Consider the following 8760-nt stretch of genomic DNA (forward strand, 5'->3'; position numbering starts at 1 on the left):
TACATCGTTGTGCCTATTTCTGTGTGCTAGGAAAGTTAGCTACATCTTGTGTTCTTGAAGGCAATGGCCTTATGTAGAAGATGTCCTTAATGCCCTACCACATAGTGTCCCCTCTTCCCCAGGGCCTTGTGCTTTAGGGAGTGTCTCCAAAGTGTGTTGTGTGCAATCTACTGTTCTGTTATGGCCACTTTATCTTTCAGGTCAGTCATTTGCAGAGGCTCTCTTTGCTTGTTGGAGGCAGTTTTTTTACCCTGGTCTGAATGGGGTGAGTTTTAACTAAGTGTGCACTGGTCTGCTTGTTTCACCTTTGCCAGAACTGAAGCCCTGCAAAACTCCCAGGTCAGGAGATGTGATTTTGACAAGGGGTTGTGCTAATTTTCTGTGGGAGGGAGGTCACCATATTGAGACTGAGGCAAGCATGATTAGCAACAGCAGTTCCACCAGAGTGGCAAGGGGTGGAGGCTTGTTGTAAGCAAGTTAGATAGCAAGTGTTGGTGCTGCACGGATTCTTGCAGGTGGCCCTTGGCTTATACTGAGGGCCAGGGGAGAGAGATGGTGCCTGCCAGTTCTTTTGTTTCTGGAGCTGTCTTTTCATGAATATTGCCTCTCTGGGACACCCTGAGATAAGCAAATAACCTCCCCACTGTGTGTCCCAGGTATTCAGATTATGTTGTATATCTGTGGGCTATTTGCCCTACCTTCTCTCCAAGAGCAGTCTTATACCTTCTGGGCCTTCCTTCAGCCAAACTTGCTGACCTCCAAAACTCTAGGCTTTAAATGCTGCTGGTTACAAGACATGAAATTTAACCCTTTTCACTTTCTAAGCTATGGGAATTTGTGACCCCATGTGGACTCTCCTGTGTGCTAGATTGTCTTTTGTTCTCTGTGACTGTGCATCCCTTCCCAAACAACATCCCAGGACTTCCTACTTTCTTCAGTGTGGCTTCTCTTCCTTTAGTTATGGAATTTGTTCTGTCAGTCTTCTGTTTGATTACTGGGGTACTTAGGTATTGTTATCTAGTTGCATTCATGGGATGAAACAATCCTAGGGTCCTCCTACTCTGCTACCATCTTCCCTTCTCCTGGACCATTTCAATTTTCAATAGATTTTATTAAATTGATTCCAAAAATCTTTGCAAATGTCAAAAACCAAGTGCCAAATATTTTCCTTTAACTTATATCTCTGACCATAAAACCTTACAATCACCTTTTATTTTTTGTAAATGTCAAGTCTAGAGATAAAATTACATTTTTATTTTAAACTGCATACCCCTGGGGCACCTGGGTGGCTCAGTCGTTAAGCATCTGACTTTGGCTCAAGTCATGATCCCAGGGTCCTGGGATTGAGTCCCACATTGGGCTCCCTGCTCGGTGGGAAGCCTGCTCTCCCTCTCCCACTCCCACTGCCTGTGTTCTGCTCTCACTATCTCTGTCTCTGTCAAATAAATAAATAAAATCTTTAATAAAATAATAATAAATAAATAAATAAATTGCATACCCCTGAGTATCAGATAATTTAGTTTATCATTTTTTTGCCTAAATAATTTTTTACTTATGTATTCATATTCTTCTATTTAATATTAGTCTATTATTCAATTATAGGATTATATATACCACATATATACAATATAGGTATTCTTACTCTAGCCTTTATATATACTCACACTACACATATATACATACATACACTATGTATTAAATCAGTGTTTACAATGTTTCAAATATTTTTTCTATTCCTGAATTTTTTTAGAATTTAATAAAGTCTACGATATAAATATAAAAAAATAAAAAATAAGGAATTCTTAGATATTATTCATTTATAATTGGTCTTATATATACACACAATGTTGAGTGCCATTCCTGTGTTCAGTATTTAATATGAATCAGTGAAATTGGCAGGGGAATAATATTAAATGTTGTTAAATTGAAAAAGGGAAAATAAAGCTTCCATTTTATGCACATGGAATATTTGCAGAATAACAAAACCCAAAATTATATATAGTCAAACTTTAAATAAATAATTAAAGTGGTTGTATATAATAGCAATAGAAGAATTTAATAACAAAAAAATTTTGGTATGCTAGTCTCCAGGCTCTGCTTACTGAATGCTCCCAACTTCACTTCCTCTTCCATATTCTAAGTAAATAACAAAGATATGTCTTTCTAAATTACTGACACTGAGTTATTTCCATTACCTGAATATTCTGGGAAGGATGTGAAATAACTGCAGCCTGAGAACAGAAACCAGCAGTGGTGAAGGGAAGGCTTTGGGATGAGAACAGAAGGGACACGTGAAGCTGGCAAGAAAAAGATGGTGGAGGAGTAGGCAACCCTATTGCAACCGGTACCTGGAATTGGGCTAGATATCTACCAGCTGAACACCCACCAAACCAGCCTGAGATGTAAGAAGATAGATATGGATTTCTACAAACAGAATATCGCAGGTGGTTGGTTTCAAGGTATGAAGCAGGGAGCTGTGATTCTGTGGGCAGATATTGGAGGATAAATGGCAGAGGGAGGGAGCCTGGCCATGGGGATCCTACACTGCTGATGAGCAAAAGCCTCCCACGCTGGGGATGGGGCACAGACTTGCAGACCTGTAGCTATGGGGAAAGCACTTTAGGGCAGCCCCATGGACAGAAAACCAGAACAGTGAGGTCGCTCATGTGGACTGGGGGCAGCTAGTGGTTTTAAAAGCACAAAAGGCAGATATGTGCCCCTGTGCCCCAATCTGGAGACAAGGACTGGGAGCCCTGCTGATGGTCACACAACCCAGGATGCTGCAGTTTATAGCAGCACAGACAGAAACGGAGATAGTGTGGTCTGGAGAGCTCACTGAAGAACAGACTTCGGTCTCTCTGCTCCGAGGCAGAGGTTTAGAAAAATTTCTTCTGCTCTGACTCTCAGAAGAGATGTGGAAAGCCACTAGGGAAAGCCGCCAGAGGAAAAAAGCCCCCCAAAATCGGGTCCACTGAGGCCATCCCCCACCACGGGGCAGGGCAACTCTGCCCAAAGAGGGTTGCCTGACTAACAGTGTGGCAGGCCCCTCCCCCAGAAGACAGGCTGGGAAAACAAGAGGCCAGCAACCCTAATGTCCCTAGAAAATAGGTGCATCTTGCTTGGGTTGTGGTCAATAATTTGTACTCTATACATTCCCTCAACCACCCCTCAACAGAATGACTAAGAGGAGGAAGCCCCCCAAAAGGAAAGACTCAGAGATAATGACTTATGCCACAGGTTTACAAATGGATTCAGATATAACCAAGATGTCAGAGATGGAATTCAGGCTAGCAATTGTGAAGACACTACCTAGGATGGAGAAATCAATTAATGGCAACATAGAGTCTCTAAGGGCAGAAATGAAAGCTGGATTGGCAGAACTTAAAAATGCTATCAATGAGATCCAATCTAATCTAGATAATCTAACAGCTAGGGTAAGGCAGAAGAACAAATCAGTGACCTGGAAGACAATTTAATAGATAAAAAGGGGAAAGAGGAGGCCAGGGAAAAATAACTCAGAATCCATGAAAATAGAATCAGAGAAATAAGATACACCATGAAACGTTCCAATGTCAGAATTATTGGAATCCCTGAGGGGATGGAGAGAGAGAGGATTACTTCTAATATATATTTGATATTGATACTTCAAATAATATATTTGAGCAAATCATAGCTGAGAACTTCCCTAATCTGGGGAATGAAACAAACATTCACGTCCTAGAGGCAGAGAGGACCCCTCCCAAGATCAAGAAAACCAGGCCAACACCCCGGCACGTAATAGTAAAACTTGAAAATCTTAGAACCAAAGAAACCATCTTAAGGGCAGTTAGGGGGAAGAGATTCCTTATGTACAGAGGGAAGACCATCAGAATAACATCAGACCTATCCACAGAGACCTGGCAAGAAAGAAAGGCTGGGCAAGACATCTTCAGGGTACTAAACGAGAAGAACATGAAGCCAAGAATACTTTATCCGGCAAGGCTGTCATTTAGAATAGATGGAGAGATGCAGAGCTTCCAGACTGGCAGAAACCAAAAGAATATATGATCACTAAGCCGGCCCTGCAAGAAATACTAAGGGGGGGGGGCGCTATAAAAAGAGAACAGCGTGGCAGGCCCCACTATCCCCAAAAGTGATATAGACAGAAATTTACAGAGACAATCTATAGAAACAATGACTTCACAGGCAACTTGATGAAAATAAATTCATATCTTTCAATAATCACTCTCAATGTGAATGGCTTAAGGGCTCCCATAAAATGGCACAGGGTTGCAGATTGGATAAAAAGACATGACCTATCCATAAGCTGTCTACAAGAGACTCATTTTGAGCCTAAAAATACATCCAGACTGAAAGTGAAGGGATGGAGATCTATCTTCCATGCCAACGGACCTCAAAGAAGGCTGGGGTAGCAATTCTTATATCAGACAAATTAGATTTTTAATCTAAAGACCGTAGTTAGAGACACAGAAGGACACTATATCACTCTTAAAGGGTCTGTCCAACAAGAAGATCTAACAATTGTAAATATCTGTGCCCCCAACATGGGAACAGCCATCTACATAAGCCAACTGTTAACCAAAATAAAGAGTCATATTGATAACAATATGTTAATTGTAGGAGACCTCAATACTCCACTCTCAGCAATGGACAGATCATCTAAGCAGAAAATCAACAAGGAAACAGAGCTTTGAATGATACACTGGACCAGATGGACCTCATAGATATATACAGAACATTCCACCCTAAAACAACAGAATACTCATTCTTCTCAAGCGCACATAAAATGTTCTCCAGAATAGACCACACACTGGGTCACAAATCAGTTCTCAACTGATACCAAAATAATGAGATTATTCCCTGCATTTTCTCAGACCATAATGCTTTAAAACTGGAACTTAATCACAAGAAAAAAATTGGCAGAGATTCAAACACTTGGAAGCTAAAGACCATTCTGCTTAAGAATGTTTGGGTCAACCAGGAATCAAAGAAGAACTTAAAAAATTCATGGAAACCAATGAGAACGAAAACACATCAGTCCAAAACCTATGGTATACTGCAAAGTCTGTCCTAGGGGGAAATACATAGCCATCCAAACCTCACTCAAAAAATAGAAAAATCCCGAATTCACCAACTAACTCCACACCTTAACGAACTAGAGAAAAAGCAAAAAATCATGCCTAAGCCATGCATTAGAAGAGAAATAAGATTAGAGCAGAGACCAATGAATTAGAAATAGTAAATCAGATCAATGAAACTAGAAGCTGGTTCTTTGAAATAATTAATAAAGTTGATAAACTACTGGGCAGATTTATCCAAAAGAAAAGAGAAAGGACCCAAATTAATACAATTATGAATGAAATGGGAGAGATCACAACTATCACCAAGGAAATAGAAACAATTATCAGAAATTATTATCAACAACTATATGCCAATTGCTGAGCAACTTGGATGAAATGGATTCCTTCATGGAAACCTATAAATTGCCAAGACTGAAGCAGGAACAAATTGACAACCTGAATAGGCCCATAACTAGTAATGAGATTGAAGCAGTGATCAAAAACCTCCCAAAAAACAAGAGTCCAGGGCCCGATGGATTCCCTGGAGAATTCTACCAAACATTCAAAGAAGAAATACCTATTCTACTGAAACTGTTTCCAAAAATAGAAAAAGAAGGAAAACGTCCAGACTCATTCTATGAGGCCAGCATTACCTTAATCCCCAAACCAGGCAAAGACCCTATCAAAAAAACGAGAATTTCAGACAGATATCCCTGATGAATATGGATTGCAAAATCCTTAACAAAATCCAGGCTAATAGGATCCAACAATACATTAAAAGGATCATCCACCATGACCAAGTGGGATTTATCCCCAGGAGGCAAGGGGGTTCAACATTTGCAAATCAATCAATGTGATAGAAACAAATTAATAGGAGGATAGGCAAGAAACATATGGTCTTTTCAATTGATGCAGGAAAGCATTTGACAAAATACAGCATCCTTTCCTGATTAAAACTCTTCAGAGTATAGGGATAGAAGGAACATTCCTCAAGTTCATAAAATCCATCTATGAAAAACCCACAGCAAATATCATCCTCAATGGGGAAAAGCTGAGAGCCTTTCCCTTAAGATCAGGGACACGTCAAGGATGCCCACTCTCGCTACTATTGTTCAACATAGTACTAGAAATCCTAGCAACAGCAGTCAGACAACAAAAAGAAATAAATGGTATTCAAATGGGCAAAGAAGAAGTCAAACTCTCTCTTTTCACAGATGACATGATACTTCACATGGAAAACCCAAGTGACTCCATCCTCAAATTACTAGAATTCATACAGCAATTCTGTAATGTGACAGGATACAAAATCAATGCACAGAAATCAGTTGCTTTCTTATACACTAACAATGCTACTGTAGAAAGAGAAATTAGAGAAATGATTCCATTTACAATAGCACCAAAAACCATAAGATGCCTCAGAATAAACCTAACCAAAGAGGTAAAGAATCTATACTCTAAGAACTACAGAACACTCATGAAAGAAATTAAAGAAGACACAAAAAGATGGAAAAATAATCCATGCTCATGGATCAGAAGAATAAACATTGTTAAAATGTCTATGCTACCCAGAGCAATCTACACCTTCAATGCCATCCCCATCAAAATTCCAATGACATTTTTCAAAGTGCTGGAACAAACAATCCTAAAATTTGTATGGAATCAGAATAGACCCCAAATCACCAAGGAAATATTGAAAAAGAAAAACAAAGCTGGGGGCATCACGTTGCCTGATTTCAAGCTATATTACAAAGCAGTGATCACCAAGACAGCATGGTCCTGGCACAAAAACAGACATATAGACCAATGGAACAGAATAGAGACCCCAGATATGGACCCTCAACTCTATGGTCAAATAATCTTCCTCAAAGTAGGAAAAAAATATGCAATGGAAAAAAGTCTCTTCAATAAATGGTGCTGGGAAAATTGGGCAGCCACATGCAGAAGAATGAGACTCAACCATTCTCTAACACCACGCACAAAGATAGATTCAAAATGGATCAAAGACCTCAATGTGAGACAGGAATTCATCAAAATCCTAGAGGAGAACATGGGCAGTAACCTCTTTGACATCACCCACAGCAACTTCTTTCAAGATACATCTCCAAAAGCTAGTGAAACAAAAGCAAAAATGAACATTTGGGACTTCATCAAGATAAAAGCTTCCTCACAGCAAAGGAAACAGTTAACAAAATGAAGAGGCAACCCACAGAATGGGAGAAGGTATTTGCAAATAACACTACAGATAAAGGGCTGGTATCCAAGATCTATAACGAACTTCTCAAACTCCACACCCAAAAAACAAATAATCAGGGCGCCTGGGTGGCTCAGTTGGTTAAGCGACTGCCTTCGGCTCAGGTCATGATCCTGGAGTCCCGGGATCGAGTCCCGCATCGGGCTCCCTGCTCAGCGGGGAGTCTGCTTCTCCCTCTGACCCTCCTCCCTCTCATGCTGTCTCTCATTCTCTCTGTCTCAAATAAATAAATAAAATCTTTAAACAAACAAACAAACAAACAAAAAAACAAATAATCAAGTCAAAAAATGGGCAGAAGATATGAATAGACACTTCTCCCAAGAAGACATACAAATGGCTAACAGACACATGAAAAAATGTTCATCATCATTAGCCATCAGGGAAATCCAAATCAAAACCACATTGAGATACCACCTTACACCAGTTAGAATGGCAAAATGGACAGGGAAAGAAACAACAAATGTTGGAGAGGTTGTAGAGAAAGGGGAACCCTCTTACACTGTTGGTGGGAATGCAAGTTGGTACAGCCACTTTGGAAAACAGTGTGGTGGTTCCTCAAAAAATTATAAATAGAGCTACTCTATGACCCAGCAATTACACTCCTGGGTATTTACCACAAAAACATAGATGTAATGAAAAGAAGGGCCATATGCACCTCAATGTTCATAGCAGCAATGTCCACAAGAGACCAACTGTGCAAGAGCCAAGATGCCCTTCAACAGATGAATGGATAAAGAAGACGTAGTCCATATATACAATGGAATATTACTCAGCCATCATAAAGGATGAGTAACCAACTTTTACATCAACATGGATGGGACTGGAGGAGATTATGCTAAGTGAAATAAGTCAAGCAGAAAAAGTCAATTATCATATGGTTTCACTTATTTGTGGAACATAAGGAATAGCATGGAGGACATAGGGAATAGCATGGAGGACACTAGGAGAAGGAACGGAAAAATGAAAGGGGGGGAATCAGATGGGGAGATGAACCATGAGAGACTATGGACTCTGAGAAACAAACTGAAGGTTTTAGAGGGGAGGGGCGGTGAGGGGATTGGTTAGCTTGGTGATGGGTATTAAGGAGGGCACGTACTGCATGGAGCATTGGGTGTTACAGGAAAACAATGGATCATGGATCACCACATCAAAAACTAATGATGTAATGTATGGTGATTAACATAACATAATAAAAAAAAAAGAAGTTGGGGGAAACCTAATTCTCCACAAAGCAGTGAATGGACCGTCTTTCATAATGGAAGGGGGAGGGGCAAAGATGTTGAAGAATATTTTAATAATTTAGTAGCCTGGAAATGTCCATATGGTGTGACCAGAAAAATAGTTGTGAAACCGTGTATATAGTCCTGACCTTATAAAATGAATGAATTTATAAAATAAGTATAAATAAATAAATAAATAAATAAATAAATAAATAAATAAATAAATAAA

Source organism: Mirounga leonina, unplaced genomic scaffold, assembly GCF_011800145.1.
Source record: "Mirounga leonina isolate KUSES-001 unplaced genomic scaffold, KU_Mleo_1.0 Mir_368, whole genome shotgun sequence".
NCBI classification, from domain to species: Eukaryota; Metazoa; Chordata; class Mammalia; order Carnivora; family Phocidae; genus Mirounga; species Mirounga leonina.